The sequence below is a fragment of the Salmo trutta genome, chromosome 8 (genome assembly GCF_901001165.1).
Source record: "Salmo trutta chromosome 8, fSalTru1.1, whole genome shotgun sequence".
In the NCBI taxonomy this organism is placed as follows: domain Eukaryota; kingdom Metazoa; phylum Chordata; class Actinopteri; order Salmoniformes; family Salmonidae; genus Salmo; species Salmo trutta.
In genome coordinates, this window is record NC_042964.1 from 22,627,360 (window position 1) to 22,644,308 (window position 16,949).

The 16,949-nt window shown below is 42.4% G+C and overlaps 1 long non-coding RNA gene across 1 annotated transcript; it reads left to right on the forward strand.

The window, feature by feature from the left end:
- Nucleotides 1-671: 671 nt before the first annotated feature.
- LOC115198510 (uncharacterized) lies at nucleotides 672-5,483 on the forward strand. The gene is made up of 3 exons (XR_003879246.1): nucleotides 672-724; nucleotides 825-877; nucleotides 5,285-5,483. It is a non-coding gene; the product is annotated as an uncharacterized LOC115198510 (long non-coding RNA).
- The last annotated feature ends 11,466 nt before the right edge of the window (nucleotides 5,484-16,949 follow it).

The following is a 16,949-nucleotide window of genomic DNA, read 5'->3' on the forward strand; positions in this document are numbered from 1 at the left end:
TCTGCAAGACTGAATGTCCTTGAGTGGCCCAGCCAGAGCCTGCACTTGAACCTGATCGAACATCTCTGTAGAGACCTGAAAATAGCTGTGCAGCGATGCTCCCCATCCAACCTGACAGAGCTTGAAAGGATCTGCAGAGAAGAATGTTAGAAACTCCCCAAACACAGTATCCAAGCTAGTAGTGTTATACCCACGAAGACGCGAGGCTTTAATCGCTGCCAAAGGTGCTTCAGCAAAGTACTAAGTAAAGGGTCTGAATACTTATGTAAACGTTATATTTCCATCAAACATGTCTAAAAATCTGTTCTTAATTTTGTCATTATGGGGTATTGTACGTAGATAAGGGATTTTTTATTTTATTTTTTACATTTTAAAATAAGGCTGTAACTTAATATGTGAAAAAGTCAACGGTCTGAATGCACTGTATAATAAAAAGGTACAAACTTCATCAAGTCCAACTGAAAAAGCTACCGTCGGGTTGATCTGTGGGGATAACAGACATAAAAAGGAACTGAAACAAGATATTTTCACAGCCACAAAGGAAAGTTACTCCCTAAGAGGAGCGCATTGTCTCTGTAACAAGTAAAATGTCACATTTCAGCTATAACATACAATATTTTGACTTTTAAAATCATTGTGAATTTTGTTTTCATTATCGGCACCTTTATCTTTCTTCAGCAGGTCCACATATACCTTTGCATCTGTAATGAAATGAACAGCAGAGGTAAGAACTATTCAACCTTTCTTTGACTACATTACTGCAAACACAAAATGACTACATTACCATCACTCCTTTCCTGCACGGTTTTCATCTTTTCCTTCAGGTTGTAGATGTCATCCCGCTGTTGATCCTTGAATCTACACAAATATAAAAAAGGTAGGCCTTCACATAAGGACATCCAACATCAATCTCTTTCTCTATACAATAGCCAGTGACCACATTTGATAAATAAAAACATGTAAATGTTTTTACTTCACCTTTATTTAACCAGGTAGGCAAGTTGAGAACAAGTTCTCATTTACAATTGCGACCTGGCCAAGATAAAGCAAAGCAGTTTGACACATACAACAGCAGAGTTACACATGGAGTAAAACAAACATACAGTCAATAATATAGTAGAAAAATGTCTATATACAAAGTGAGCAAATGAGGTGAGATAAGGGAGGTAAAGGCAAAAGAGGCCATGGTGGCGAAGTAAATACAATATAGCAAGTAAAACACTGGAATGGTTGATTTGCAGTGGAAAGTGCAAAGTAGAAATACTGGGGTGCAAAGGAGCAAAATAAATAAATAAATAAATAAATACAGTAGGGGAAGAGGTAGTTGTTTGGGCTAAATTATAAATGGGCCATGTACAGGTGCAGCAATCTGTGAGCTGCTCTGACAGCTGGTGCTTAAAGCTAGTGAGGGAGATAAGTGTTTCCAGTTTTAGAGATTTTTGTAGTTCGTTCCAGTCATTGGCAGCAGAGAACTGGAAGGAGAGGCGGCCGAAGGAGGAAATTGGCTTTGGGGGTGACCAGAGAGATATACCTGCTGGAGCGCATGCTACAGGTTGGTGCTGCTATGGTGACCAGCGAGCTGAGATAAGGGGGAACTTTACCTAGCAGGGTCTTGTAGATGACCTGGAGCCAGTGGGTTTGGCGACGAGTATGAAGAGAGGGCCAGCCAATGAGAGCGTACAGGTCGCAGTGGTGGGTAGTATATGGGGCTTTGGTGAAAAAAACGGATGGCACTGTGAAAGACTGCATCCAATTTATTGGAGGCTATTTTCTAAATGACATTGCCGAAGTCGAGGATCGGCAAGATGGTCAGTTTTACGAGGGTGTTTGGCAGCATGAGTGAAAGATGCTTTGTTGCGAAATAGGAAGCCAATTCTAGATTTAATTTAGGATTGGAGATGTTTGATGTGAGTCTGGAAGGAGAGTTTACAGTCTAACCAGACACCTAGGTATTTGTAGTTGTCCACATACTCTACGTCAGAACCGTCCAGAGTAGTGATGCTGGACGGGTGGGCAGGTGCAGGCAGCAATCGGTTGAAGAGCATGCATTTAGTTGTACTTGTATTTAAGAGCAGTTGGAGGCCACGGAAGGAGAGTTGTATGGCATTGAAGCTCATCTGGAGGGTAGCTAACACAGTGTCCAAAGAAGGGCCAGAAGTATACAGAAGGGTGTCGTCTGCGTAGAGGTGGATCAGAGACTCACCAGCAGCAAGAGCGACATCATTGATGTATACAGAGAAAAGAGTCGGCCCAGGAATTGAACCCTGTGGCACCCCCTTAGAGACTGCCAGAGGCCCGGACAACAGGCCCTCCGATTTGACACACTGAACTCTATCAGTTGGTGAACCAGGCGAGGCAATCATTTGAGAAACCAAGGCTATTGAGTCTGCCGATGAGGATGTGGGGATTGACAGAGTCGAAAGCTTTGGCCAGGTCAATGAAAACGGCAGCACAGTATTGTTTCTTATCGATGGCGGTTAAGATATCGTTTAGGACCTTGAGCGTGGCTGAGGTGCACCCATGACCAGCTCTGAAACCAGATTGCAAAGCGGAGAAGGTGCGGTGGGATTCGAAATGGTCGGTAATCTGTTTGTTGACTTGGCTTTCGAAGACTTTAGAAAGGCAGTGTAGGACAGATATAGGTCTGTAGCAGATTGGGCCAAGAGTGCCCCCCCCCCCTTTGAAGAGGGGGATGACCGCAGCTGCTTTCCAATCTTTGGGAATTTCAGACGACACAAAAGAGGTTGAACAGGCTAGTAATAGGGGTTGCAACAATTTTGGCAGATCATTTTAGAAGGGTCCAGATTGTCTAGCCCGGCTGATTTGTAGGGGTCCAGATTTTGCAGCTCTTTCAGAACATCAGCTGACTGGATTTGGGAGAAGGAGAAATGGGGAGGGCTTGGGCAAGTTGCTGTGGGGGGTGCAGTGCTGTTGACCGGAGTAGGGGTAGCCAGGTGGAAAGCATGGCCAGCCGTAGAAAAATGCTTATTGAAATTCTCAATTATAGTGGATTTATCGGTGGTGACAGAGTTTCCTATCCTCAGTGCAGTGAGCAGCTGGGAGGAGGTGCTCTTATTTGCCAAGGACTTTACAGTGTCCTAGACCTTTTATGACTTTGTGTTGCAGGAAGAAGATTTCTGCTTGAAAAAGCTAGCCTTGGCTTTTCTAACTGCCTGTGTATATTGGTTTCTAACTTCCCCGAAAAGTTGCATATCGCGGGGCTGTTCGATGCTAATGCAGAACACCACAGGATGTTTTTGTGTTGGTTAAGGGCAGTCAGGTCTGGAGAGAACCAAGGGCTATATCTGTTCCTGGTTCTAAATTTCTTGAATGGGGCATGCGTATTTAAGATGGTGAGGAAGGCATTTAAAAAAAATAACCAGGCATCCTCTACTGAAGGGATGAGGTCAATATCCTTCCAGAATACCCGGGCCAGGTCGATTAGAAAGGCCTGCTCGCTGAAGTGTTTCAGGGAGCGTTTGACAGTGATGAGTAGAGGTTGTTTGACCGCTGACCCATTACGGATGCAGGCAATGAGGCAGTGATCACTGAGATCTTGGTTGAAAACAGCAGAGGTGTATTTACAGGGCAAGTTGGTTAGGATGATATCTATGAGGGTGCCCGTGTTTACGGCTTTGGGGTGGTACCTGGTAGGTTCATTGATCATTTGTGTGAGATTGAAGGCATCAAGCTTAGATTATAGGATGGCTGGGGTGTTAAGCATGTCCCAGTTTAGGTCACCTAGCAGCAGGAGCTCTGAAGATAGATCGGGGGCAATCAGTTCACATATGGTGTCCAGAGCACAGCTGGGAGCAGAGGGTGGTCTATAGCAGGCGGCAACGGTGAGAGACTTGTTTTTAGAGAGGTGGATTTTTAAAAGTAGAAGTTCAAATTGTTTGGGTACAGACCTGGATAGTAGGACAGAACTCTGCAGGCTACCACCCCCTTTGGCTGTTCTGTCTTGTCTGAAAATGTTGTAGTTAGGGATGGAGATTTCAGAGTTTTTGGTGGTCTTCCTCAGCCAGGATTCAGACACGGCTAGGACATCCGACATAATTTATAGTTAATCACAGATTTAAAACATGTTCCATGAGGGATCCTTGGAATACATTGAGGGTGTTATAGAATACAATGTAATATTACTAATCAACAATTGATGTTCTTAACCCTGAGAAACACGGGCCTGGGAGGCTCACAGGGATATTGGTATTCAGTGTTCCACCAATGATCCATGTTTTAACTTAATACTTCTTGCATTATCTTCTTGTGGTCTGCAATTTTTCTTCATATTTGTTTTACATACAGTGCTGCTTGAAAGTATGTGAACCCCTTGTGCAATTACAGATTTTTTTTGGTTTTAACCATAATATTAATTTAATCAGAATCCATCTTTTTGATCTGATATAACAGGTTTATATTTACCAATACCATACGTTGGTGTAAGGAAAGCATACGTGTTGAAGAACACAATTAAAAAGGAATTTGTGCAGGTGCAAAAATAAGTGAACCCAGAGTTGCTTTGGTTAAATCAAGAAAGTAAGTAGAATCAGGTGGGTAAATAATTGGGTACCAAATGAACCAATCAAAGTAGAGATTGTTAGGTAAGAGTATGGGCGGGACTCTGATAAAGAGATAAGAAACCTGGTGAGTTTGGCGTTACCCATCCAGGTGAATGCAAAGCACACCAGGAAAGGAGAGCTCAGAGGACATCAGGACTAGCGTAGTGAGAGCTCATCAGTCTGGGGAAGGCTATAAAATAATCTCAAAAAGATTTGAGCTCCATCAGTCCACTGTGAGGCAAATCATTTACAAAAATGGAGAGTATTTAACATGATAGCAACTCGGCTTAGAAGTGGACGCCCTTCCAAAATATCCCTAAGAGCCACAAGAACAATAATAAATCAGGTAAAAGCCAACCTAAACATAACATCTAGAGATTTGCAGACCACCCTTGCTGCATCTCAGGTAACTGTGCATGCTTTAACAATAACACTGAATTGAAATGACATTCATGGGAGGGTTGCTAGGAGGAAGCCCCTGCTTTCAAAAAATATCTAATCTGCCCGTCTTAACTTTACCAGAGACCATTGGGACAAACCTGAAGGTTTCTGGAAGTCCATTATCTGGACCGATGAGTCCAAAATTGGTCACAATCCTTATTGTCACAATCAACACCGCTATGTTTGGCGAAAACCCAACTCTGCCTACCACCAAAATAACCTTATCCCAACAGTCAAGCATAGTGGTGGGAATGTAAAGATCTGGTGCTGCTTTTCCTCCTCAGGACCTGGACGACTCCACATTGTCAAGGGAATTCTGAGGTATACCAGGAGATTCTTGAACAGAACATCATGTCATCAGTCAAGGAGCTAAAGCTGGGCCGAAAATGGTTTTGCAACAAGACAACGACACAAAGCATTCAAGCAAATCAACCAAAGAATTGCTAAGGAGAAAGAAGACTTGTTTTGGATTGGACAAGTCAAAGTCCTGACCTAAAACCAATTTAGAGGCTGTTGCAGGACCTGAAGCAGGCAGTTCATGCCAGACAACCCTCAAACCTCACTCAATTGGCTAAGTTCTGGAGGAGTCGGCAAAAATCCCTCAAAACAGATGTCAGAGACTGATTACTGGCTATAGGAGACGTTTACTCCAAGTTATCGCTGCTATTGACCTAGGTGGTTGACATTTTTTGCACATTTCAAATCTGAGTTTGTTCAATAAACCACTTGTTAAATAAACAAAGAAAATATATTTTGTTTCTGTCATTTACTTGGAATGTATTTATTACGAATTGGGGTTTAGATAAGGATTGTTTTGTTGTTTTTTTATCAAATTAATGACATGCCCTGTAGGGTTCACGTACTTTCAATCAACACTAAATGCACTGCAATTTAAACTAGAATCTTTAGTTGCTACATCTGTTTTGGGGTATGGTATACCATGATATACCCATGGATTCTTGAAGAATATGACTTCAATGCCTCATGAGCTTAGTTCGACTGTTGTGCCCCATCAGAACTCAAAATAGCTTGTTTTACGCCAATGTTTGTAAACAAACACTGTATAGCCTCAAATCATGGTTCAAACTATAAAGTTGATATCATGGATGGTCAGTCCTTGCATCCATAGCTCTGTCTATGAATTTGATTGGTTAAATTTCTCCTGGCCCATCCCTCAGCTTTATCAAAACAGAGGCGGAGTGGCTTCTTTATTGTTTCAATTGAGCACTCTTGCTTTAAGCTTAAAAACTGCAAAGTTATCTGCCTCTTGGCATAACGTATAGAATTTCAGGATATTAGCTTAAAAGCTGCAACAACAAAATCTCTTGGCCCCATGACAAAATGTGTAGAATTGAAGGAAATTAGCTTAAACTGCAAAATGTTCTCTCCGATGCCAAGAGGCAGGCCTTTTAAAAATGTTAATTCCCAGGGCCCAAGACTTGGTTTGTCCGGCACCGCCGAAGTCATAGTAAAACTCCTTGTATGCTATTTTTATCTCGAGTTATGAGGTCCCTGATGAATTTGATATCCCTGATGAATTTGCTATCACAAAAGGGGTCGCCGGCCACAAATTTATCAGGTCAGACACCCCATCCAGAACAACATCCAAAACCATCTGAAAGAAAGGCCATGTTCTGAAGAGCTAAGCCAATACAACAGAAGAGAGAGAGCGGACCAAATCGGAAAAATCGGGGGTCAGCTGAACTGACTAAAAAGGGCCCTGCAACAAGATCAGGGATCGAGTGGAGCAAAGATCTAAGGGAAAGAGAAGCGCCGATATTCTGAAGATCTAACCCATCACCAGCTAAAAAAAACAGCAAAGAGAGGACCAGGACAGTCAGGGTCAAACATACAAAGATGATGGTGGCCGTGACCCTCATGACTTTGAGTTTGCTTTGATCATGTGAAGGAAAAAAAATATATACAAAAAGAATAAAAAATTATAGGAAAAAAATATAGAAATTGGAGAAAAAAAAATTACATTTAATTAAAAAAATAATGGTGAAGGATGAGTGTGAAAGACACAGAGAGAGACAAAGACACAAAAAGAGAGGTTGGGTCAAAACAAGGATATTTTGCTGGAATTTAGGACCCAGGGAGACTGGGATAGAGGGAAACCTTTGAACAGCTGGACTAAGATCACTGCGTATTTGCTTGGCAGAAGAACAACATCTTGTTGTGATGTAGGACCTAGTAAGAGTTTGGGTTAGAAGATCAAAACACCCGAACTGAAACAGGACTTTTCTTTGTTAGACAGAAGTCCCTAGAGATGGGACAGTGTACTGTGCCATATAATAATATATAGACACTACTTGACCAACATTATGTGGACACCTGCTCGTCGAACATCTCATAAAAAAATTATGTCCGTTAATATGTAATGGGTCCCCCCCTTTGCTGCTATAACAGCCTTCACTCTTCTGGGAAGGCTTTCCACTAGATGTTGGAACATTGCTGCAGGGACTTCTTTCATTCAGCCACAATAGCATTAGTGAGGCCTGGGTCGCAGACGGCGTTCCAATTCATCCCAAAGGTGTTCAATGGGGTTGAGGTCAGGGCTCAGCGCAGGCCGAATCGGTTCTTCCACACAAATCTCGACAAACCATTTCTGTATGGGCCTCAATTTGTGCACGGGAGCATTGTCATGCTGAAACAGGAAAGGGCTTTCCCCAAACTGTTGCCACAAAGTTGGAAGCACAGAACCTAACCATGAAAAACAGCCCCAGACCGTTATTACCCCTCTACCAAACTTTACAGTTGGCACTGTGCATTTGGACAGGTAGCGTTCTCCTGGCATCCGCTAAAAACAGATTCGGCCATTAGACTGCCAGATGGTGAAGCATGATTCATCACTCCAGAGAACGTGTTTCCTCTGCGCCAGAGTCCAATGGTGGTGAGCTATACACCACTCCAGCTGATGCTTAGCATTGCGCATGGTGATCTTAGGCTTGTGTATGGCTGGTCGGCCATGGAAATCCATTTCATGAAGCTCCCAACGAACAGTTCTTGTGCTTACGTTGCTTCCATAGGCAGCAAGTGAGTATTTCAACCATGGACAGATGATTTTTACGCACTACGTGTTTCAACACTCGGTGGTACAATTCTGTGAGCTTGTGTGGCCTACCACTTGGCAGATGAGCCGTTATTGCTCCTAAACATTTCCACTTCACAATAACAGCACTTACAGTTAACTGGGGCAGCCCTAGCAGGGCAGAAATTTGACTTACTGACTTGTTGGAAAGGTGGCATCCTATGACGGTGCCACATTGAAAGTCACTGAGCTCTTCAGTAAGGCCATTCTACTGCCAATGTTTGTCTATGGAGATCGCATGGCTGTATGCTCAATTTTATACACCTGCCATCAACAGGTGTGACTGAAATAGCCAAATTCCCTATTTTGAAGGGGTGTCCCCATACTTTTGTATATATAGTGTAATACTTGAGTTTATGGATATAGGACCAGTCCCCAAGGAATAACAGACTCAAACTGAAAAGAGTATCCTTGGCGGAACAATCTGAATATGTAGAGTTGAGATGATATAACAGGCCATGAGAATGCGTTAGTTTGAACCAAAGTTTGTTTGATAAACCTGACCTGGATATGTGGAAGTGCCTGGTGGAGAATGATAGACTGCCTTCTCACCCCCGTGGTTGATTACAATAGGGATATGGTGGTGGACCATAAAGCTCAAGGCGTAGTTCTATCACAGTATCGAGTGACGCAGCAGCGCCAATCTAATCATCACTATATGGATTACAGCCCTGTCTAGCATACTGACCTGGGATTCAAAAGTATTCAATATTTTTCAAATACTTGTGAGCGTTAGATTAAGCCCTGTCTGGAGTGCCAGAGGTGTGGTGTTGATGCACTTTTGAAACTATTCTATTTGTATCATTGTGCCAGGTAAAGCTCGATCAAGCATAGATAAAGTATTTAAACGATTTTTAATACAGTTTGAACCTATGTCTGGTGGATCAGTACTGCAGGAGGACATTGTCTCACGTCAGATGGCATCACTCCTCACTATGCTAGTCCCTCTACTGATCTGTCTCGTAGGATGTGGAACTCATATTCAAATTTGAATAATGAGCATCCACAATTCAAAAAATATATATATATTTTTTATATCACTGCGCCCTCGTATGACTCCATGAAATAGGCAGAATAACTAGCTAGCTAAATTATTAAACATTGTGGCAGTGATTTAATTTTGTTTGCAATTGTGAGAAGAAAAAAATGTCCTGCACAATTTCTGTGCAAGGAGTTTGGTCGCAGTGGCAGTGCAGTGACTTGATCAGCTGTGTAGCTAACTGTTGTAGCTAGCTAGCTTACTGACACAGTTAGCTAGCTAGTCAGCTAACACGTCCTTCACTGACATAAAAAGCTTGCTTAGCCTGTTTAAATTACCCTGAAGTTGTAGACATTGCAGCCCCACAATTAAGAGGAACTGACTTTCAACAGAAATCAGTCCCTAGATCAGCATGTTTCTCTGCGATTGTATCGTTGGGTCAGCTGAGTTCAACAGCTGACTCGGGAGGCTACTGACTCGGGATGCTACAACTGTCTTCAAAGGGTATTTCCGGTACTGCAGTTCAGCTGAAGTACGGCATAGAAAGGCAATTCTCATAGACGGTCCTATAGAGAAATAATTTGTTTGTATTCCAAATAAGACACTAGTCAAAAAATTAAACAAAACATCCATTGCACTATTCAAGTAATTGTCACTGGGGCCGATTTCTCTCTCTATCACTCTACTATTTATGCAATTATGCCCTTAGGGGGTGTGGTATACGGCCAATATAAGAGGCTAAGAGCTGTTCTGATGCACGATGCAACGCAGAGTGCATGTATACAGCCCTTAGCCGTGGTATATTGGCAATAAACCACAAACCCCCAAGGTGCCTTATTGCTATTATAAACTTGTTACCAACATAATTAGAGCAGTAAAAATACATTTTTCGGCCAATCAGCATTCAGGGCTCAAACCACCAAGTTTATAATAACATTTTAGATTCATGCTGTGACATCAGCGAGCTTATGTCATTCGTGCTGGGGGAATTCTTTGCACCTGTTAAACACTGCCAGAAAAACAGAAGCAACAATAAGATTAGCAACAACAACTACTGGGATTCCCAGGGTTGGGGAGCAACGGATTAAATGTATAAAAAAAATAAAATGTAATCAGTTACATTACCAGCTAAAATATTGTCATCAGATTACAGATACGTTTGAAAAACGAGATGATTACTTTGAGGATTACTTTTAAATTCAGAAAGGATGTTTGCGAAAAAACAAATCTTTCACACTGCTTTGTTTTCTCAATGACATTCAAATCAACATTGAAAAAAGGCTTAAGTTTGTTCCATCTGAGCGAGTCTGACCACAAATCAGAGACCACTATGATGACACACACCAAATGTGTTTGATCATCCTTGGGATGAGAGCAGGAATAGGCTTTTGTAGGCTACAGTCCAAGCTATGTCTGTCACGCCCTGATCTGTTTCACCTGTCTTTGTGATTGTCTCCACCCACCTCCAGGTGTCTCCTGTTTTCCCCTTTAGTCCCTGGTGTATTTATCCTTGTGTTTCCTGTCTCTCTTTGCCAGTTTGTCTTGTTTTCCCAAGTCAACCAGCGTTTCTCCTAGCTCCTATTTTTTCCCAGTCTGTTTTTTCCTAGCCCTCCTGGTTTTGACCCTTGCCTGTCCTTACGCCGATTCTGCCTGTTCTGACCTCGAGCATGCCTATCCCCTGGTACTGTTTGGACTCAGACATGTTCACTGAACCCCTGCCTGTCCTGATCTCAAACCTGCCTATCCCCTGGTACTGTTTAGACTCTGACCTGGTTTATGAACTCTCGCCGGTCCCTGATCTGCCTTTTGCCTACCCCTTTTAGTATAATAAATATTGGAGCTTTGCCATCTGCCTCCTGTGTCTGCATTTGAGTCTCGCCTTATGCCCTTTATAATGTCTTCCAATGGTGTGACTACTGTCAGTATCCAAAGATTATCCAACTTGAATAAACGCTTGTCGGTAAGGATGACAGCAGTGGTGATGTCTACGGCGATACGGATATCACTAATTATTGATATCTACTTAGCGCATTGATGTGAATCACACTGCTGCTCTCTCATTTAGCTATCTGCGCCTTACGGATTGTGGTTATAGTGGATGGCTGTTCACAAATCAAAATTTGTATTTGAACCCAATAATGGTAGAATTCAAGGATTTAACCTCTAGGGGCTATGTGGGACGCAAGCGTCCCACCCCTGGTACGCCCTATCAACAACAGGTGAAATATCAAGAGCGCCAAATTTGAAAACAATTAAACGTCATAATTCAAATTTCTCAAACATACAACTATTTTACACCCTTTGAAAGATAAACATCTCCTTAATCTAACCACGTTGTCCGATTTCAAAAAGGCTTTACGGAGACAGCATAAAGTTAGATTATGTTAGGAGAGTACATTGACAATAGCTGTGTGTAATGTTTTGTCAATTCAAAGACAGGCGTCACCAAAAGCAGAAAACCAGCTAAAATTATGCACTAACCTTTGACAATCCATCAGATGACACTCCTAGGACATTATGTTAGACAATACATGCATTTTTAGTTCTATCAAGTTCATATTTATATCCAAATACAGCGTTTTACTATGGCGTTGATGTTCAGGAAATCGTTTCCCTCCAATAATCGCCAGTCAATCAGCACAACAAATTAAATAATTACTATTCGAAAACATTGGTAAAATATTATATTGTCATTCAAAGAATTATAGATTTACATCTCTTGAACGCAACCGGATTGCCAGATTTAAAAATAACCTTACTGGGAAATCACACTTTGCAATAATCTGAGCACTGCGCCCAGAAAAATACGCTTTGCGATACAGACTAACCGCCATGTTGGAGAGATCTAAAATCGAAAATACTATGTAAATAATCCATTACCTTTGATTCTCTTCATCAGATGTCACTTCCAGGAATCCCAGGTCCATAACGAATGTAGTTTTGTTCGAAAAAGCTCATAATTTATGTCCAAAAAGCTCCGTGTTGTTAGCACATGATCTATGCCCGCCGGACTTCACTTCATGAACTAGGGGGAAAAAAATATTTACGTTCGTTCAAACATGTCAAACGTTGTATAGCATAAATCATTAGTGCCTTTTTTAACCAGAACATGAATAATATTCAAGGCGGACGATTGCATTCTCTTTTAAAACGTATTGGAACGAGAGTACCCAACATGAACTCGCGCGCCAGAGTCTTGTCGGCCACCACCGTTCCATGGCTCTTGTTCGGTCAAATCTCACAGTATAAGACTCAAAACACTTTGTAAAGACTGGTGACATCTAGTGGAAGCCATAGGAAGTGCTCCACGATTAATAAGCCCCTGTGTGTTTCAATGGCATAGGCTTAAAGGTAATTCAACACATCAGGTATCCACTTCCTGTCAGAATTTGTCTCAGGGTTTTGACTGCCATATGAGTTCTGTTATACTTAGACACCATTCAAACAGTTTTAGAAAATTCAGAGTGTTTTCTATCCAAACCTGAACAATAATATGCAAATTCTAGCTTCTGAGTTGGTGTAGGAGGCAGTTAGAAATGGGCACATATTTTTTTCAAAATTCTCAATACTGCCCCCTAGCCCTAAGAAGTTTTAAACTGTCTGTCAATCATTGTTTTTGAAACCAGTGGACAGCCAGGGAAAAATGAGCTCTTGCAACAGCTGCATAGTGCGGATCCCAAACTATGGAATAAAAGTGGGGCTTTTATTACTCAATCTAATTCATACTGATAAAATAAATAATCCATAGGCCTACATCCAATTTTGGATTTATAAATGAGATAAACTCAGCAAAAAAAGAAACGGCCCTTTTTCAGGACCCTGTCTTTCAAAGATAATTCGTAAACATCCAAATAACTTCACAGATCTTCATTGTAAAGGATTTAAACACTGTTTCTCATGCTTGTTCAATGAACCATAAACAATTAATGAACATGCACCTGTGGAACGGTCATTAAGACACTAACAGCTTACAGACGGTAGGCAAATAAGGCCACAGTTAGGGAAACTTAGGACACTAAAAAAGAGGCCTTTCTAATTATTCTGAAAAACACAAAAAGAAAGATGCCCAGGGTCCCTGCTCATCTGCGTGAACGTGCCTTAGGCATGCTGCACGGAGGCATGAGGACTGCAGATGTGGCCAGGGCAATAAATTGCAATGTCTGCACTGTGAGACGCCTAAGACCGCACTACAGGGGGACAGGATGGACAGCTGATCGACCTCGCTGTGGCACACCAAGTGTAACCGCACCTGCACAGGATTGGTACATCCGAACATCACACCTGCGGGACAGGTACAGGATGGCAACAACTGCCCGAGTTACACCAGGAACGCACAATCCTATCAGTGCTCAGACTGCCCCCAATAAGCTGAGAGAGGCTGGACTGAGGGCTTGTAGGCCTGTTGTAAGGCAGGTCCTCACCAGACATCGCTGGCAACAACATCGCCTATGGGCAAAAACTCACCATTGCTGGACCAGACAGGACTGGCAAAAAGTGCTCTTCACTGACGAGTCGCGGTTTTGTCTCACCAGGGGTGATGGTCAGGTTTGCGTTTATCGTCAAAGGAATGAGCGTTACACCGAGGCCTGTACTCTGGAGCGGGATCGATTTGGAGGTGGAAGGTTCGTCATGGTCTGGGGCAGTGTGTCACAGCATCATCGGACTGAGCTTGTTGTCATTGCAGGAAATCTCAATGCTGTGCGTCACAGGTAAGACATCCTCCTCCCTCATGTGATACCCTTCCTGCAGGCTCATCCTGACATGACCCTCCGGCATGATAGTGCCACCAGCCATACTGCTCGTTCTGTGCGTGATTTCCTGCATGACAGGAAAGTCAGTGTTCTGCCATGGCCAGCCATGAGCCCCGATCTCAATCCCATTGAGCACTTCTGGGACCTGTTGGATCGGAGGGTGAGGGCTAGGGCCATTCCCCCAAGAAATGTTCGGGAACTTGCAGGTGCCTTGGTGGAAGAGTGGGGTAACATCTCACAGCAAGAACTGGCAAATCTGGTGCAGTCCATGAGGAGGAGATGCACTGCAGTACTTAATGCAGCTGGTGGCCACACCAGATACTGACTGTTACTTTTGATTTTGACCACCCCCCCTTGTTTTGTTCAGGGAAACATTATTACATTTCTGTTAGTCACATGTCTGTGGAACTTGTTCAGTCTGTGTCTCAGTTGTTGAATCTTGTTATGTTCATACAAATATTTACACATGTTAAGTTTGCTGAAAATAAACGCAATTGACTCAGAGGGCGTTTCTTTTATTTGCTTTTTTGCTTTTTTGCTTGAGTTTATATATATATCCATTGATTCTTGAAGAATATAACTTGTAAGCTTAGTTCAACTGTCACACACCATGGGAACCCAAAATATAAACACCGTATAGCCTCATAACGTGGTTAAAACAATAATTTTGATATAATTGATGGTCAGTCCTTGCATCCATAGCTCTGTCTATTAATCTGAAAGTGGTTACATTTCTCCAGGCCCATCCCTCAGCTTTCCAGACCAATCAGTCCTCCATGACAACAAAATCCTAAACAACAGAGTAGGGCTGGCTAATAAGTCCTTAGTTTTGGGGTTATGCTCAGGTAAAACAATTTGGCTAATCTATACTTCCATATGGCTGGCTAATAATTCCTATTCATGAAGATCAAGGGATATAACATTTGTTGCAATGGCTGCATGGAATTCTGATTTGGTTTTTAATGTGAAGATATCATTTATGTTAACATTAACATTGATTAATCCTGCAATAGATGTCATTCAATTGGTAACATACACTTTTGTCTTCTTCTAATGCCTCGTTATGGGGAAAGCAATTAAAAGTAACTGAATGTAATCAGGTTATGTTACTGAGTTTGGGCAATCCAAAAGTTACGTTACTGATTACAATTTTGGACAGGTAACTAGTAACTGTAACGGATTACATTTAGAAAGTAACCTACCCAACCCTGTTGATTCTAGCTATAACTAGCTTGATTTACAAGCTATCTATGCTCATTTACCTGACTCTATGCTCGTTTACCTAATGTTAGGCAACTATTGGAGGTGTAATGGTTGATTCTATTGGTGGTGTAATGGTTGATTATATTGGTGGTGTATGTGCTTTCTAATGACGGTTTCATAGGTCTTTAATGAGAGAGAAAGGACAGGAGAGAGGAGAGAGGACAGGAGAAAGAGGTGTTTCGCCTGTCCTCTCATCTGTCTCTCCCGTCTCTCCTCTGTTACTTCTCTCCTGTAACTTATCCTCTCCTGTGTCTCCTGTCTTCTGTCTCTCCTGTCCTCTCCTCTCTCTCCTGTCCTCTCTTCTCTCCTGTCATCTCTTCTCTCTGTCACTTCTCTCCTCTCTCTCCTGTCACCTCTCTCTCTCCATCCTCTGTTCCTCCTGTCCCCTCTCTCTCTCTCTCTCTCTCTCTCTCTCTCTCGCTCTCTCTCCTATCCTCTCTGCTCCTCTCATCTGTCTCTCCTGTCTTCTCATCTCTCCTCTGTTACTTGTCTTCTGTCACTTTTCTCCTGTGTCTCCTGTCCTCTGTCCTCTCCTCTGTCTCTTCTGTCCTCTCCTCTGAGGGATTTCACCCCTCTCGACACTAGTGTTAACAGTAGATAGCATGAAGATGTCAAATGAAGTGTTCAGTCTTCTCTGATTATCAACATAAACAAGCGCTCTCGTGTTTTTTGCTCAAAATAGTAGACATGGTGAATGTATGCATGTGCTATATCTTTATAGCTGCACAACTAAGTTTCTGACTTACAATGAAGTAGTCTGCTCACTATAACTCCCATCCAATATATTTTTAGATGCATGCCTCGGGAAATCCCTTATCACCCAGTAACTCTCCCTCTGACCACATCCTCCTCCGTCCTTAGGCTGAGGATATCCGTGCCCTGTTGATGGACACTATGCCCACAGATGTAGAGAAGATGGATCACCAGCTTGGCTCATCAAACTGTCCAATCTCTGGAGGGGACGACAGACATTGCTCAATCGGCGCATGATTCCGCCAATTTGCTAGCCAGCCAAACAGATGATCCATGCATTAAAATGAAAACTTTAGAGAAATATTTGCAGTTAACATATACAAAATAATCCATATAAGTAGGAGCAGATCATTTACGTCAGGATGCACAACCTTCCACTTCTGTAAGGCGTTCTTTATCTTGCCATTCTTACTCTGATGCAGCACTTGTTGATCCTTTTTTGAATAGCAGGACAAAAATAAAGTACCTCATGCTGAAAAGAGGTCTTTTGGCAGGGGTTAGAAAGGATGGACCCCCAACAGTCACAGCTAGCTAGAACACATTTTTATTTTACCTTTATTTAACTTGGCAAGTCAATTAAGAACAAATTCTTATTTTCAATGACGGCCTAGGAACAGTGGGTTAACTGCCTTGTTCAGGGGCAGAACGACAGATTTGTACCTTGTCAGCTCGGGGATTCAAACTTGCAACCTTTTGGTTACTAGTCCAACGCACTAACCACTAGGCTACGCTGCCGCCCCAAAACCACATTTGATTTAGTCCTCAATAAGTTACTTGCATACAACTGCATAACAAATTACCTTTCATATTTCTTGTGGTTGTGGTCACTGTGGTGCCTGCAAATTTTCCCTCCCCCAACTAGTCGCAGCCACGCTGATTCATGTCCCCAGGAAACACTGGCAGAATGCTCAAAAGCTTCCCACGCTCATGCTTGTAAGGAAGTTGCTGCTTGGGCTCATGCTTGTGCTGCTCCATTACATAGTTACATAACGTTACAGCTCCGTTACATAGTTACATAACGTTACAGCTCCGTTACATAGTTACATAATGTTACAGCTCCGTTACATAGTTACATAATGTTACATAGTGCGCAGGCGGAGTAGTCTCAGTAA